Raw genomic sequence first — 15,841 nt, 5'->3', positions numbered from 1 at the left:
AGAAAGCAAGGGGGAAAAAAAAAAAAAAAAAACCAAAAAACACTGAGAGTCCGTCGACTCCCGCCGTAGTCGGCAGGATTCGAACCTGCGCGGGGAGACCCCAATGGATTTCTAGTCCATCGCCTTAACCACTCGGCCACGACTACGCACGCTACAGCATCTTTTCCCGCCGCACTAGGTCTAACCGCCCAGGCTGCCGCCGCGCGCCGCTGCGCCTCGGCCAGCCGCCCCCGAACGGGCCGCTGCGGCACGGCCAGGCCGCCGCCTGGAGCGGCACAGGGAAACGTCACCCGATACACCTGTGAGGGTTATGGTTGGGTATTTAGGGCGTGTCTCCTCACGGGTGGAGTGAAAGACATAAAATAGAGTTTGTGCTTAATGTTTTTGTTATATAGTTCAGTATGCTGTATATTGGTCTGCCTAGAGTAAAAAGAAAGGGTTACACCGCTAAATCCTGCAGGAGAATCCTGTTTTTTTGCATAGATTAGAAACACTTGTGGAGAGAATGGCCCTAGCCCCCTTAAAAAACAGGTATGCTCCCAAGCAGACATCCCCGACAGCATTTGGGGAAGTCGGGGCAGGCTCTGGCATGGACGGTGAGATGCTGGCAGTGCTGGGCTGGGGGGTGGCCCGTTCCGGCTGTTTCCAGCCAGGGTGCTGAGAGAAGTGTCTGTGGCCCTGCACCACCTCCCGCCTAGCTGTGGGGTTTCTGGGGCTTTGTGCCATAGTACTGCAGGCCTCACTTGACAAAGAGACAACTTAAGAAAGTGGGATTTTTTTTTGTGTGTGTGGGGTGTGTGTGTGTTTTATTTAGCATTTTTGAGGAAAGTCTCATAAAACACGGTCTCGCCTATCACTGTTAATAAATCCAGACAAACAGAAGGTCAGATGTCTCAAGGTGGACACACTGTTAGCATTGTCAATGCTGACGCTTTGAGAGAAATGACAGAGGTGAATGCTGTATATTATTATATTTGATTAGAAACCCAAGGAAGCAATTTAGAGAGAGAGAGAGAGAGGTCCTGTTAAGCAAAACAAAGCATTGCCATTTCCTCAGGTCAGCTGAGAGAGAAAGCTCAGTGCTCCCCCCCCCCCCCCCGTTGCCGAGAGCATTTAAAATTTGTCAGCCTGTGATGAAGTGGGGGCTGCACTCCTTAACAGCTCCAAGCAAAGCCTCTCGGTTATAAGGTGTTTTACAATTCTCCTGGTATTCCAAGTAATAAGTTGCAAGCCCTGATTGAATTCTCTTGTACTTAAGCTTTTATTTCATCGTTCCATTTTCCTCCACACGCATCACGGGGCTCCGTTAATACCCCGGCCTGTATCATGGCAGTGCTGCTGGGGGAGATGTGTTGGGTAGAACAGTTGTGAGCCTTCCCTGGGTTGATGTGATGGAAGAAACTAAATAGTGTTGATGCTGCTCCAGCTCTTTTAAGTGGTCCCTTGGTCAGGACTCGTTGTCGTGTAGGTAAATTCAATCCAGAAGAAATGGATTTTTGGGTGGAATTTTTACATTCATCGCTTGCAGCTGTGGAGAGTTTAAACTAATCACAATTCTCCCTGGTATGCTATCATCTCTATAATTTGAAAAAGGATCAGGAGCCCACAGGCTTGGAAAATCTTGAAGAAACTCTTGTCCTGAAATACATCATCACATGTGGAAAAGACCACTTGCTGCATCATCTTAAAGGAGCTTAAGAATGCCGAAATCCAGTATCATTCTGGCATTCTTTCAAATGGCCTTAGAAATCTGAGTACATTCTTTTTTGACTGCAAAACAGCTTCTTTCCCTTTCCATCAATCCTGTGGCTGTCAATGTGTCTGTTGCAAGGTGCCAAAAAATGTATGGAGTGTCTATGGGATAATGGTGCCAAAGTCAGGGGTGCCTCAAGGCCTTCTCCCATGAACCCGCTGCAGCATTTGCTCAGTTGAAAAGCATTTGAAATGAAAAAGACAAAAAAAAAAAAAAAAAAAGGCACAGACCTTTAAAAATCCTTAAATTGCAAAGATTGTTTTTGTGCAGATTGCTGCCTGCTGTTTAGATACTTGTTGTTCAAAACTTCTGAAAGGCCTGATGCAATCAAAGAGACTTACTGGGTCAAATTGATTCCAGACCAGTCCCTGGAATCACACTGGGCTGAATCTGACATACTGGGCCTTCAGCTAAGCTGTGGCCAGGAGAAAGGAGTTGTGGTCACACCCTGAATTTTGCCCTCTCTTAGGAAATGAGTGAATTTGCTTGTGCAAATCATGTCTCCCACTGACTGCTTGGGGCTTATATTGGTGCAAACAGAAAGGTTACTGACTGCTGAGGGCTGGAAAAGTACAGAATGACCACTTTGATGATGATGCTTTCTTTTTTTTTTTTTTGATACTTTCTCAGTATATCCTTAGGAAGAGAGGACAGAAAGCTGGAAGGCTGTCCTGTGTGGAAGCCATCATGTTCTCTAATACTCAAGCTACTGCAAGCTTTCTCAGCAGTGCTGATAAAACTGGATTTTGCCACCACAGTGATGAGGACAAAAAAACTTCCTAGGGCAGGATGTTAATTTGCCTCTTCTGTTTTGTCTGGGAACCAAAGAGAGCCTTAATTGAGGTTGAGCAGAGCTTTCCTCAGCCCTCTTCTCTGAATGATGAACTCTCCAGGGCTTGGGTGACAATAGAGGTTAGCAGAGCCAGGGAATACCAAAGCTGTCATTTCCCCCAATGCTACCTGCTGCCAGCCAGGAGGGAAATGATTGCAGGGAGGCACTCTTCTTTTTGATGTGGTGATGGCCATCTCTTCCCCCAGAAGCTGGGGTGGAAGCAGCACAGTGACTGCCTCTTACCAAGGTGTTCTGCTGCCTCCAGCAAATGTAGAACCAGTTCAACTCCTTGCTCCCAGTCACAGGATATTGCTCTAATCCTGTTCCTGGTCACGTTCCAGTATAATACCATTTTGAGTGACACAACACTTATTTTCCAGTAGTGGTACAATGCATCGACATGAGCAAATTCAGGCTGAATGTAGATTCTTGGCCATAATTTAACCACTAGCAAGCATTTCTGTGGATGAAATTATTCAGTGTAAAGATATCAGACTGGGAGACAATTTCTTGAAAGACTGCTTGGCAGCAAAAACAGCAGTCTGTGCAAGATTCCTCATATAATGTTATTCATTTGTGATGTTGAGAGACAGCCTTGGATCAGAGGACAGTTTAAGCTGGAGGCCACTTCAGTCTTGGACTTCACTGCTGATCCTTCCATCAAAGATGCCAGCTCAGAGGGTAAATTTTCAGTTTGGTTTTCTGGTACAGCTGCCTCACCCATGAGGGACCAGACTGGCATCAGGACTGGAACAACTTTCAGTTACTTCCAGCCTTCCCTCGAATTAATCATTTCAGGGTTAGGGTACGTGAGCACCCACCACCTGGTCCCTGGGCTACCCAGTTCTCTTGCAAAGGAAAATATTCTTGAGAAGAGCAGGTAAGCATCCAGAGTGACAATCTGAGCCCTCGCTGTCACGAGTAAACATAATTTTGGATGTTTGTAGCCACACATGCCTCATGTTCAAACGAGTGTGACATTGTGGTGCTTAAAAAGGGAAGGAGAAGGTTTTCAGGACAGTATACAAAGCAAAAAAGTACTTCTCTGGGGGCCTTTTAATGAACCTGACGTAATCCTGAAAACTGCTTATAACCATGACATTTCGATCTCTGTGAGGGCATAACAAACATTGTAAAGTAATTTCTGGGAAAAAACTGTTAGCTTGTAAGGCTGTGTATCAAGGAGATCACACTTCCAAATCAATGATAATTATGTGTAACTTCAAATAAAAATGGTGTTGCCAGGCACTGTATGGCTTTACTGCACCTGCATTCTCTGGCACCAAGAGTGTCTGTCCCTGTAAAGCAGGGCAGAGAGAGGCACACGGTGATAAAGCAGGTTAATGCAGAAGAAACATCTCATCACAAGGAAAAAATGTTTCCATTTAAAAGACAGAAATAATAATTAGTAGTAAACATAAAATAATTGGCCTGCCAGGAAGAACCTAAGCTGTGGAACATGAGTAGTAAGGAGCAAGCGTCCAGCAGAGAAGACCGGGGGCTATTGTGGAAAAATCCTTTCTACTTGCTGCTCATTGCACAGCTGTGGTGAGAGACAAACAACATGCAAGACCATCCTAGCTGAGGGACACATGAGCTGAAACCAAGGCAGCGATAGTGTTACATCACCCTTGCCAAGGCTGGAAAATATTTTTCAGGGATGATTCTCCAGATGAGTTGTGAGCTGGGAATAACTAGCCCGTAAGCCATGGGGTCATGGCACCAGTATGCATGTGAGGGGGAAGATTGCTGTTTGTGTGATCTCCACACTAGGATCCCGCTCCCTGGCAGGGCCGATTCAGATTTTTCTTCCTCAGACCCCAGGATGATGCATCTCAGAGGGAGTCAGAGGTGGCAGTTGGCAGGGTTGGTGTTCTCACACAGCAGATTCCAGATATACTCCTTTGTTTTACTGTATAGCATTTGCCTGGCTTCCTTTTCCCAGTACAAGAATCCTGTTCAGTGAAAAATATACATTAGGCAGAATCACACCTGTGTAAGATGAATGCTATTTGCATGCGCGATTTTGTACAGGCTTTTACAGTTAAAACGGCTTAGACGAATGTCAAGAGGAACAATGTCTTTTGCAGCTGAAAGCTTCCTTATAAAACCTCTCTCTAGGAGCTCAATAAATGCTAAAAGGAGATCTTCATGTCTGTAAGCCACTAATGAAGTTTTCATTTGGACTTGAAATAAACAGTTTTTTTCCAGTGTAGTTAATAACAGCACAGTTTTCAAAAGGGGGAATGATTAAGGGCAAAGTGAAAATTAAAAGCTAGAACCCCACTGATTTCAGCGGGGTCAGGAATTCACACAGAAGGTGAAAATCCAGTCCATCTCATTGCAAGTATCTGTTCCTCGCTTAAGGACACGAACTGGTAGCTCTCCTTCCAGCTCCAAGTCGCGTCTCCCAGCAGAGGGCATTGCAGGGTGACGTTACTGTTATTTAGGACAATCCAGCAGAAGGTAAACTGAACTTCAAGGCGTTGTTTGGCCGGTCTAAAATTTATTTTAATGACCTCCACTGGGAGAGTAGATTATCAGTCATTTAAAACCAAAAGATGCTGCTAGCAAACTCTGTAGTTGGAAGATAAAGGAATTTTTCCTTGCGCTCTAAAAAACCCTAATGCCTGAAAGAAAAAACTAATGCCAGAAGGCATTTGCTCTTCAGTGTCTCTAACAGTTGATTTTCCTGTTTTAAATGACACTGTAGGCTGAATTGCAAAGGCTTGTTTCAGGCTGAGATCCTCTTGACATTCTGTAAAAAATAATAAAATGTTCCCTATTAAAATGAAATGCAGAATTAAAGTAAAAATGATGTGAGCAACAAGGAGAAGAAAGAAACAATCATTTGCAGTAGATGTGAATGACAAACATAATTTTAAAAAGGGGATATAAGAAAGGAGATTTTAAAAAAGACAAGGGTGTGCTGTGTATCAAACCAAGAAGCTATGGGCTACCCAGGTACCCATAGGCAGTGCATAGCCTTCAATGCCAGGTTTCTGTCTTTCCTGCCATCTCTGCCCCAAGCCCTGCACCACCCCCCCCCCCCCCCCCCCCCCCCCCCTTACACATCAGGAGCACATCCAGGGGCCAGACAAGGATGTAGCTACCACGCAGGGCAGATTAAGTGTCTTCTGACCCTGTCCCCACATCCTGGCCAGTCCTGTCCCATAACAGTAGTGCCAATCCACTTTCTGAAGGCAGTGGATTTACTGTACATGATCAGGTTGACTCCACAACACAGGCATCCTGCTACGTCTCTGTTGGCAGGCAGTGTTTAGTCCAGCTTATTGTGTGGCCACCCAGCAAACTGAGTGGACATAGGCCTTGGAAGAGGAGAGTGAGGGACTGAGGGGAGAAGGGGAGGCTGAGGGGTGTGTGGAGCAACAGTACTTTCTCTTGTTTAGCATTTGTTTTTTGGCAGGTCACAAGAGGATTCAGCATGTTTGGAAGTCAGTACTGTCATGGTAGTTTTACAGGTGGGGAAACTGCGGCACCCAGGAGATTGTATCCTGCTGGGGCTCATCAGGTAAAATCAGGACAGAAGTACTAACAGCACTCCCATCTCTCCTGCTGATGAAGTCTCAGCTTAGTACATTGTACGCTCACTGGGCTGCACCATATTTATGTGCTGCGGTGAGAAACACTTGCAAAATTAAAAAAGTGCAGGTGAGCAAGAGTTAAAAAGCAAATTCTCCCACCTTGATTTTTGATAGCGTTCTCACTCAGGTTAGTTTACAGTGTTAAAACCAAAGGGACTTGAACAGAGCAAAGGTCCTGAATTTGAATTTCAATGAACGATACTGAGGGTGCGGTTGAGGTATTTTATAAATACCCTAAAAACGCCTAACAGGCATTCTGCTCTGGCGGACTTGAAAGGACCGTAACCTTTCCTACAGTTTAACAACACATTTCTCCATAAAACTAACTTAAGAGAAATTCCCTGCATTCCCACACTGAACACTTAGCAGTCTTTTCAAACTTATGATATAGCAGTAAATATAGCTTATAACCATAAAATTAAGGTTATGTGGACTTGTAACTTTTTATTTTATGCTAGCTCTGTGGGCCACTAGCAAATTCTACAGAGGTTACTGTCCTGAAGTCTGCAACGAATTACATGAGTAAAGTAAGAGGAAACAAAATGCAAAACAGAAAACAACCCTCACTCTTTAAACAGACACATTGGGTGTTTAAGGGGAGAAGAAGGGCAAACAAAGGGAAGGGGAATCCACCATGAAATTCACAACTTCTCATGCTCTACAATTTCAATTTCTTTTAACATAGTTCTTTGTGCTGTACAGGGAACTTGCTAGCTTACATGGCTGTCATTGCACTCATGGGGTGTTTAATGGGTACAGAACAATTCAAGAAAGGGTGATAGATCTCATGTATAATGAGTAGTGTTTTCTTGGAATCCTATCAATGAGATTCTGGCAACCTATGCCAGGTGAAGCTCAAACATTGTGCAAAATTTAGATGATTTTTACTGTGGTGTACTAAAAAAATTGGTTTCCGTGTAGCTGCATCCTTGCAAATTGTATTAAGTATTGTGAAGTAACAGAGCCCCTGGCTTTACAGAAAACGTGCACTGCTTTTATTATGTGGTTTTACAGTGCCTAGAAAACCTTTGCCTTTCCAGTAATATAACTGTGGACTAAAACATACTAAAGATAGTCTGGTTTTTTTTCAGTAGTGACTGTAGAGTCAAGGTGCCTCACCTTTTGGATTCCTGAACAGAAATTCTTTAAAGTCCTCTGCTTTTAAGAAAATAGGTGAGCAGAATTTTGTAGAAATCAGCCCTTTCCAGGGTAAATTTGTGACCTTCTCCCAGTAGTTCTGTTGTCTGAAAACTTTGGAGGCCAAGAGCCACCCAATGAACAGATTTGTTTATCATGAAAGCTCAGTTTGCTGAAATCTCTATCTGGCTTCTGCAGTGATTACAAGCATTTGGACAGCATGGAAATTGGATGCATCTTTACTGACTCAGGCCCTTAGCTAAAAGAAATACAGCCACAGCAGGAGGGGGCTAAGGAAGGGAGCAATTAATTTAGTTTTCCAATAGTATTGCAACAACATGGCCATCGTAATTTAAAAGCCTTTGGAACAGTCTTCTTCGTTTCTTCCTATCCCACTCCCTCAACTTTTTGTCTTGGTCTGGCTTCTGTTTGCTTCACGCAGCCTGCCAGACCAACCTGAGCCTGGCTGAACCCAACCGGTTGGTCCCTGACGTAATCCCGAGTGGTGACCTGTGAGGCCGACCTCAAGATTTGCTGGGCGGAAAAGGACCCACTCGGTTTTAAAGTGCTGGCTCTGTTTTGTGAGGAGCTGGCAAAGTATGTTTTTCTTTTTACTTTTATAGCTTGTTCCAAAGTCCATGGAGGATACACAGCTGGCTGGCAATACCACAGCTAATTCCATGGCTGCAGAGTCTTAAAAAGCCTCTGGTGATGATGCTCAAAAGCAATGCACAGGAGTAGTGCACACTGTGTAATATATATGCTGCCTACAGACCTGCATGCTCTCCACAAATGCACAACATTTGTGAGGTGTTTCATTAATCTGTGGTGGAAATAAAGCACACATTTCTATAGACAGCAAGTTCTAAGTGCTCCTGATCTAGGTCGATTTTGATTTTACCCCACTGCTCCTTGCTCTCTGTGTCTAATGCCACCGAAAGTGAATGACACCTTCCAAACGTGTTTTACATTTTGGAAATTGCTTGTGTCTGTGAAAGAGCACACTGTTGTTTTGAAACTCTTTAAATGAATATTCTGATTCCAAATGAATGCATATTTGTCTTGTTTCGTTGTTTATTGATGATAGTTCTGTTTTCTCTAAAGTATATATTTTTTATAGACTTTCTTTTTTCTTCTTGACTTCTGTGGGTTTACCAGTAGTCTGAAAAAGTCTACATGACAAAAAGAACACAAAAGTTACTGAAATTTACTGAAATTTCATCTAAATCATGACCCAGAAAAGCAGCATGAAGAGAAATGAACAGTACTAACCCTTATGGAACTAATCTCATTTTCTCTCTTCTGATTAAGGGAAGTTGCAAACATAATACATGTCTCTGTAGTAGCAATCCTAATGATAACTCCATGAAACATGGAAACTAGACAGGTCTCCCAAACACTTGCTGGTAGCTAGGATGAGGTAGTATGTGTTTTACTGTTGTTGGGTAAAGTCACCCACCCAGTCCTTACATAATGGCCGCCTGTGAGCACTGACATGAATTATCTTACTGTGAGCATGACAGAGCTCATCACCTTCACTCAACTAAATATCAGCATTTCTTAATAACATAAACAAATCAGGACGTCTGCAGCTGAAGTTCACACTCCAGTTAGATTTAGGTACCTAAAACTTAGATGGGTTTTAAGCACCTCAGGGAGGCAGCAGCATCAGAGCCAGAGTTTTGGGGATTTTGCAAACGGCACCTAATTCTTCTTTTAATCTCATATTTCCTCAGTTGCCTGCAGTTCTGCTGCTAGGCAGGCTCATAACAATCTGAGTCCTAGCATCTAAACCAGGTGGGGATCTAGAACTAGGTCTCCAAATGGGAAAGATCTTCTAGATGTGCTCAGAACCCAGCTCTCAAGGACAACATCAATAAATCCTGAAAGGTTGCAACAGAGCCTCCTTTCTTTCACAGGTTGTGGCTGTATCTTCTTTTATGACCCTCTACTCCCAAAGCCTAGAGATTAATGCCCTTACCGAGGATGTGGAAAATCCAGGTTCAGTTCCATCCCTTGCTCAAAAAAATCCAGAACTATTTTGCCCACCCATTTCAGGAAAATGATTTAGTCTCTCATTTGGAGAGGTGTTCTCAGTTCCTCCTGTGGTGCAAAAAAGAAACAGACTCGGTTGCTACCATTTGATGCTTGTTAGCTGTTACATTTAATGGAATTATCTTTGAGGTATTTTTAGGGACATATTTCTCCAAGAGTGTTTAGAGTAATTTTTTCTTTAATTAATTGACAGGAGAACATCTCTGTAGGCCTTGGAGCACTGGCTGGAACATGAGTCCCACTTTTTCCAGGTGAGCGTCCCAGCAGGATATGCAGCCATACTTGTATGATTTTCACCTGAGAGCCTGGAAGGATGTCTTGTAGTTAGGGCAGGGAGCTTGGACCTTTCAGGCAGAGGAAAGAACTGCTGAAGTGCTCTATCCGGTAGTCTACTGTATAAAAACACTGATGGTAGGATCTTTTCACACCAGCTTTTTAAAGACCGTAATGATCTGTAGCTAGTTTCTAAAAGAAGAGCTTCGGGAGCGACTGTGGAGCTCTCGATCTTGAGAAGGGTACTCTGCAGCACAAAGAAAGGAGCTTCAGCTATGGGCTGAAAGAAGGCTGCTGACACCCTATTGCTGCCCATGTTTCATGTTAGCTAGCTCTAGATATATGTCCCCTTGGTGCTGGGGATGTTGGGATCCCTTCCTGGGATTTCTGACTCAAACTACACATGTGGGAAGCCTAGCTGTGGAGGGGTTGTTTCTATGTCAGCACCTACAATTCAGGCACTGCGGCTTTCGGCATTCAGTCCTTGCTTCTTGTATTTTCAGAACCACAAAGTTTTCTGGCTTAGTGAATCTTGCTTGCCCAAGACTAGAGTTCAGATATGCAGCTATTCCTGTCTATCTCAATGGGTTGGGATTAATGAATCTCTTTTCTTTCTACCATTTATCTGGGGAATACATCTGAGAGAAGGTCCAGCTCCATAGTATTTTTATTTGTAGACAATCCAAGTTGTAACTATTGGTTACCTGCAGGGCATAACCATCTACTCATTCTGTGAGTAGTGCTGAAGTCCACCTGAAAGAGGCATCCATCTTCTTCACCCAGGCTTCTGTGAGGCCTCTGCAGTTGGCCCTGGCACAGTGTATGGTAGGAATCTAGACTGGAGTTGATAAAGGGATAAATAAATGCAATGTAGTCCAAGACTGAGGAAAAGAATGGCATTGGATCATTAGCTTAATAAATTATTTTTAGCTACAGGTCCTCTGTGTGGATCACATGATGAGCAATGATCTTTCACTCGGTGCTTTGGCAAATGCTGGGCAGAGCCACTGAAGCAAAAGGTAGTGAGCTGAACAGCTGCCTAGGAAAGAAAATAACTTGCCTCAAGAGATACTACTTTCATAAAGGTAAAATATTCTGGGTTGGGCATTGACCAGGTTCAAGAGCTGTGTCCTGTGTTTGCAAGTGGTTTCCAGGCAGCTAAAATACTCCTAGGATACCTGCGTATCTGTGGTCTTGATTTTGACTTCTTTGTCTTTTTTCTTCCCCACCAATTTCTTCCTTCTTTCCTTTTCTTCCTTTTCCTAAGTACCTTCCTGGCCACAGATACAGAATTACTCCTTCTTTTTGTGTCCCCTGCAACCCTGCCAGCGAAACAGTGGTCTGAATTCAGGGCCCTGCCCTTAGCCTGCCTTGTCCCCACCTTGTCCCCACCTTTTGGGCGCAGCTCCCCACTGCTGAAGGCTCTGTACCTTCTTACCCACAGGTCCCCAGCACCACTGAGCTCCCATCCCCTTCCCGCACACACTGGCTATTCATCCGGTCATCATCTTCACTTACCCTGGCACCGACTCAGGGCACCCACTGATGTCCACCTCATATCTTTGGTGTGTACCCTCCCAGCCTTGAGACCTGGCAATATTTTGGGGTTCTTATGGAGAAAGAGGGGCAAAGATTTGTTCAAAGAGATAAGACATAGCTAGTGGAGGATGAGGGGCAGAGAAGAGGGAGGAGAAGCTGTTGTGCTTGCAGGGAGGAACGGGAGAGGAACAGGGGTGGCTGAGATGGGCAGACATCTCAATGAGGGGAACATTTTCACAAAGAAGCAGAGTGGGGGGACCTTGGCTGGTGCTTGCTAACTTTACCACAGGCTACATTTATCCAAAAACCAAAGCGGGGGAAAAGTTTCCACCAGGAGAAAAACTGGGAGGATTTGCTCTTTGTTGAGACCAACGTGTGGGCAGTTTTCTTTGCCTACCACCCAAGCACCAAGCTCCTGTATGATTCTGAAGGCAGGTTATTAGTTTTAATATAGTTTTAAATTTGCTTCTATTATTTGTTTTTACAAATGTCCATGCTATATCCATCATGGGAAAACCAAGACTAGCCAATGAAAGCTGAGCTGCAAAAGCAAAGCTGTCCTATGAATGTAAAATGGAGTTTTATATAATCATGCATTTTATAATCATTATGATGAATTGTGATTGCTTTCCAGGCAAGAAATGACAATATCTGCAAAACTCCACCTGCAGCAAGGCTGTATTTTCTGTATAGTTCTGATGGAAAATGTGAATCATGGATTATTACAGTTTTGGTGGTGGTTTTTTTTTTTTCTTCTAAGTCATGGGTTTTCCATTATTTATTACAATTCCTTTAGGACAACACTGGAGTCTTGAGTATTAAATGTGTTCATGTGCTCTGGGGTACCTGCATGTAGTTTACATGCAATTTATGGAAAAGAAGATAAGTGTTTGAGAAGACTGAACTCTACAGCCACTGGAAATTGGAGGGAGAGAAATTTTTACAGCTAGATCTCATAGTCTGAGTTAAATCTTAATCACAATCACACTGGTATAAATCCAGAGTAACTCCACAGAGAGCTTAATAGGGTCCTGACCACACTGCTGCTGAATTAAACACAGCTTGTGCCTAGCATGTTGCAAGCCAGCGTTTGGTGGAAATATCCTTTGGTCAATGTATGCAAGTCCAGACAAGTTCACAGGCAGGATCGCAATTGTCTTTTATAGTACTATTTTCTGGTGCCCTGCTGGAGTTCCTGGTAACCAAAGAAGCATAATAGAAAGCTGTAGTACAACTCTAGAAAATATAGACCTGAGAGAAAAATGTAACCAATGAAAATATTACAGAAATGTGATACTAAGATTAACAAATGTCATTAGTCAGGTTGCCAGCTCTGTCTAAATAGTGCTGTAATGACCCTTGAAAGGAAATGAATAGAGTATTTCTGAAGACATTGTAGGAACTAGACAATCTAACATTTCATAGGTTGTGTTTTCCCCTTTGTGTGCATATAGTCAGGGAAGAATATACCACATAGGAAAATTAGTGAGCCTAACACATTTAACATCATGGCTATCCCTGGCCTGCTTTCCACAGTTAGTTTAAAATTGTGTCCCACGGACTTGCAGCACTTTCTTTGATTTGCTGCCAATATTTACTTAAGCAAATTGAAGAGTTCATGCTATAGTAGGGTAGAAAGAGTGATAAATTGCAAAAGCGCAGTAAATGTTAAAGCTAAATTTTTTTCAGCAGAAATCTGAAGAACTTATTCTCATGGCTGATAAATTTAACAGATTGAAAGGAAACCACACGGACACATAAACAGTTGGAAAGTGAAAGCTTCTGATAGAGGAGACAGATTCAAATATTTGCCACACCTGAAGAGATTTTGGCAAAGCATTTTTACTGGGTTCACTGAATCACAGTTCATTAGTGTTCAAAACAAAAGCTTTGAATCCTAGAAAAAGTTTACCAAATATCTTATTCAAATGTGAGAACTGAGAGGCTAAAGTCTCCTCTAAAGTGCCTGCAGCTCCAGTGTTGACTTCAGGATAGAATTTGGCTCATTGTAGTTCTTTTAGCCTATTTTCTTGTTGACAAATTTGTATTGCTTTTGTTTGTGCATGTGTGGAGAAAACCATTGCAGAAACTGTATTTTCAGAGCCATGAGGCACATAATACAGATGATATGGACCAGAACTAAATCCTGAACTGGTACGCTTTAATTTTGCTGCACGTCAAATGCAAATAAGAGATGCACGATCTATTATTATATGCACAATATATTATTATTTGAAGTACAAAAGTCAAAATAATCTGAAATAGATTTAGTGAGATGTATTCTGTCTCTGGATTTATACTTGCAGGAACATACTGTGTATTTCTGCAGTTATACTGGATAATCTGAAGATATGTATACTACTTAGTTCACATTAAAGCCAGGTGAATATTGTACAAAAATATTTAGAAATGCTCGTTTCAACAAAGGGAGGAGCTCAGTGAGGTACAGAACTAATGAAGTCTGGTATCCCATTGCCTTGTTACTTCTAGGTAGAATCTTAGATATTTGACTGAAGCTGTCAGTCCAATTAGATGGTATTCTCAGACCTTTTAATGGTTTCCATTAACATGGTGATATCTAATTACTTTTACTAAAAGGGTCTTTGTGGAAAGGCCTCATCACAGATACTTATGTAAAAAATTTTCTAAGAAACGTGTGTTGTGAGCAGAGAATAGTAGGAAAAGAGAGCATTATGAAATCTTTGATTTTGCTTCTCTACATAGACCTTCCAGTGATGCAAGGATCAGGTAATATTGCCACCAGGTGGGGTGGGTAAAACCAAATACAGCCCTTGAACAGTAAATAGCATGTAACAAATAGCAAAAGAAAGAACTGAAGTGAATCACTTGAGAACAATCTAAACAGCTGAAATATGTTCACTGACACAGTTATTTGAACAATTGTGAATAACAACCAGATGAATTAAAGTCAAAGTTTGTCCATAATAATTCACAAAGAGAACAAAAGGCTTAATCCACTAAATAAAACATTTGCTATGAAAAGCTTGCCCAGCTCTAGTTCATATATTGTAAAAGGAGGTTGGCTTAAGATATGCTTTATTACCGAACTCAGATAAGGATACAGGGAAATGCTGCCTGAGGACTTCATTAAAGGAGCTATGGACTATGAGATCTAAGAGTGGTCAATAGGTGAAACTAAGGTATTTTTACAATTTTATGACTTTAGTGTAATAAGAAAAGGATGTAACCAGTGGAACTTGGGGGAGGAGGCAGACAGAAGAAAGTCAACATTAGACAGGGTGCAAAAAAAGAAAACATCATTTGGCAAGCTTATTTTGACTTTTTAAATTGGAAGGCTGAACTACTATGGACAGTCCCTCCCTTCCACCATTATGCAATGACTTCCCCCCTGCTTTCCCTTGGTAGCCCTCTGTGCCAGTGGACACAGATCAGCTGTGGGTTTAAATTGGCCCTGGCACTTCATGAGACCTCACATGATTCAGGTCTGTGAAGTTCCTCAAAGCAAACCCCTGTTTCTGCAGAGTGCTGGGCTATTCCTCCTGCTGTAGACAAATGTACGTGGCTTTACTGTGATAACTTCCTCAAGGTTATGTTGACCTTAACTAGTGAGTCAAGCGGATAATATCCTGGTGGGTCGGGAGGACTTTCTGAGGGTGGATAATGAAAATCCTCTCTCAGGTTCCCTGGGAGACCACAAAGAAGAATGCTCACACACACAAAAAAGTGAGAATGGGCATTTGGAAGGAGTGTTCATCACCAGCGTGTTACTTTCTGGTGGAAGACTTGCAGGGTGTTAGAATCACTGTAGCTTGCATCCAAATCCAAGTCAATGAATTACAGTGCATTCTCTGCTGAGCAGGACTTCATGCTTTTCAGTTCTTTCACATGCAGCAGTTTTATGGATTTCAGGATATAACTGGGAAGGGATCATAGGTTTGTCCTGAAAATTGCAGTCCTTTGAAATGGGACCTTTATTAATTTGTAGTCATATAGATTTCATACACATTTGCAAATCTTAGACATATCTTCTGTGGAGCAGTCTTTGGACAGTGTGAAGAGTCCCAGATGCTTAGGTAGTTTACTGATCATACCTAGAGAAAGGCAGTTGCTCACTTGCAACAGCTGGCAGAAATCACTATGAACAGAGACAGGTACCTCTTTCTTGGGTGGAAACCCTCAGAAGAAGGGTCTCCACTAAACAAGAATCTTTGAAGGTTTCTTTTACAAATTTCTCCCCAGTTCTCTCCCACTTTCTTGGTCATTCAGGGGCTCCTGAGTTCCCTTCAGTACTGGATGGTGAGTTTGACACACAGGGTTTCATTCACAGCAGGATACCTGAAGCACTATAGTTAGTGTAGGAAGTCTTTTTGCTCTAACAGAGATTGGTATCTTCATTTTCACTTGATTTTGTGGGCAAGTTGAGCGTTGTCTTCTCCAGTTCCCCTTCATACTGTCCAAATTGATCTGTGCATATATTATTGTACTTTCGCAGCTTCCAGGCTGCTTCCATTAAAAGCTGAAAAGGACATAGATGAGCACAGATTCATGGAATAATGGGTCCTGTCTGGTTCCAGATTCCAGATTCCCTCTTCTACCCTACCCTGGATCCAAGGCACTCACAGAAACTGGGTTCATGGTTCTGAGGACCAGACAAATCTGGGGAGG

At 42.7% G+C, this 15,841-nt stretch overlaps 1 non-coding gene across 1 annotated transcript; it reads right to left on the bottom strand.

The window, feature by feature from the left end:
* Window positions 1-64: 64 nt before the first annotated feature.
* On the bottom strand, window positions 65-146 carry TRNAS-AGA. Its single transcript has one exon. It is a non-coding gene; the product is annotated as a tRNA-Ser (tRNA).
* Between the last annotated feature and the right edge of the window lie 15,695 nt (window positions 147-15,841).

The sequence above is a fragment of the Aquila chrysaetos genome, chromosome 4 (assembly GCF_900496995.4).
Source record: "Aquila chrysaetos chrysaetos chromosome 4, bAquChr1.4, whole genome shotgun sequence".
NCBI classification, from domain to species: Eukaryota; Metazoa; Chordata; class Aves; order Accipitriformes; family Accipitridae; genus Aquila; species Aquila chrysaetos.
Note: the sequence above shows the minus strand (reverse complement) of the source record. Positions and strands in the feature narration are given on the sequence as shown.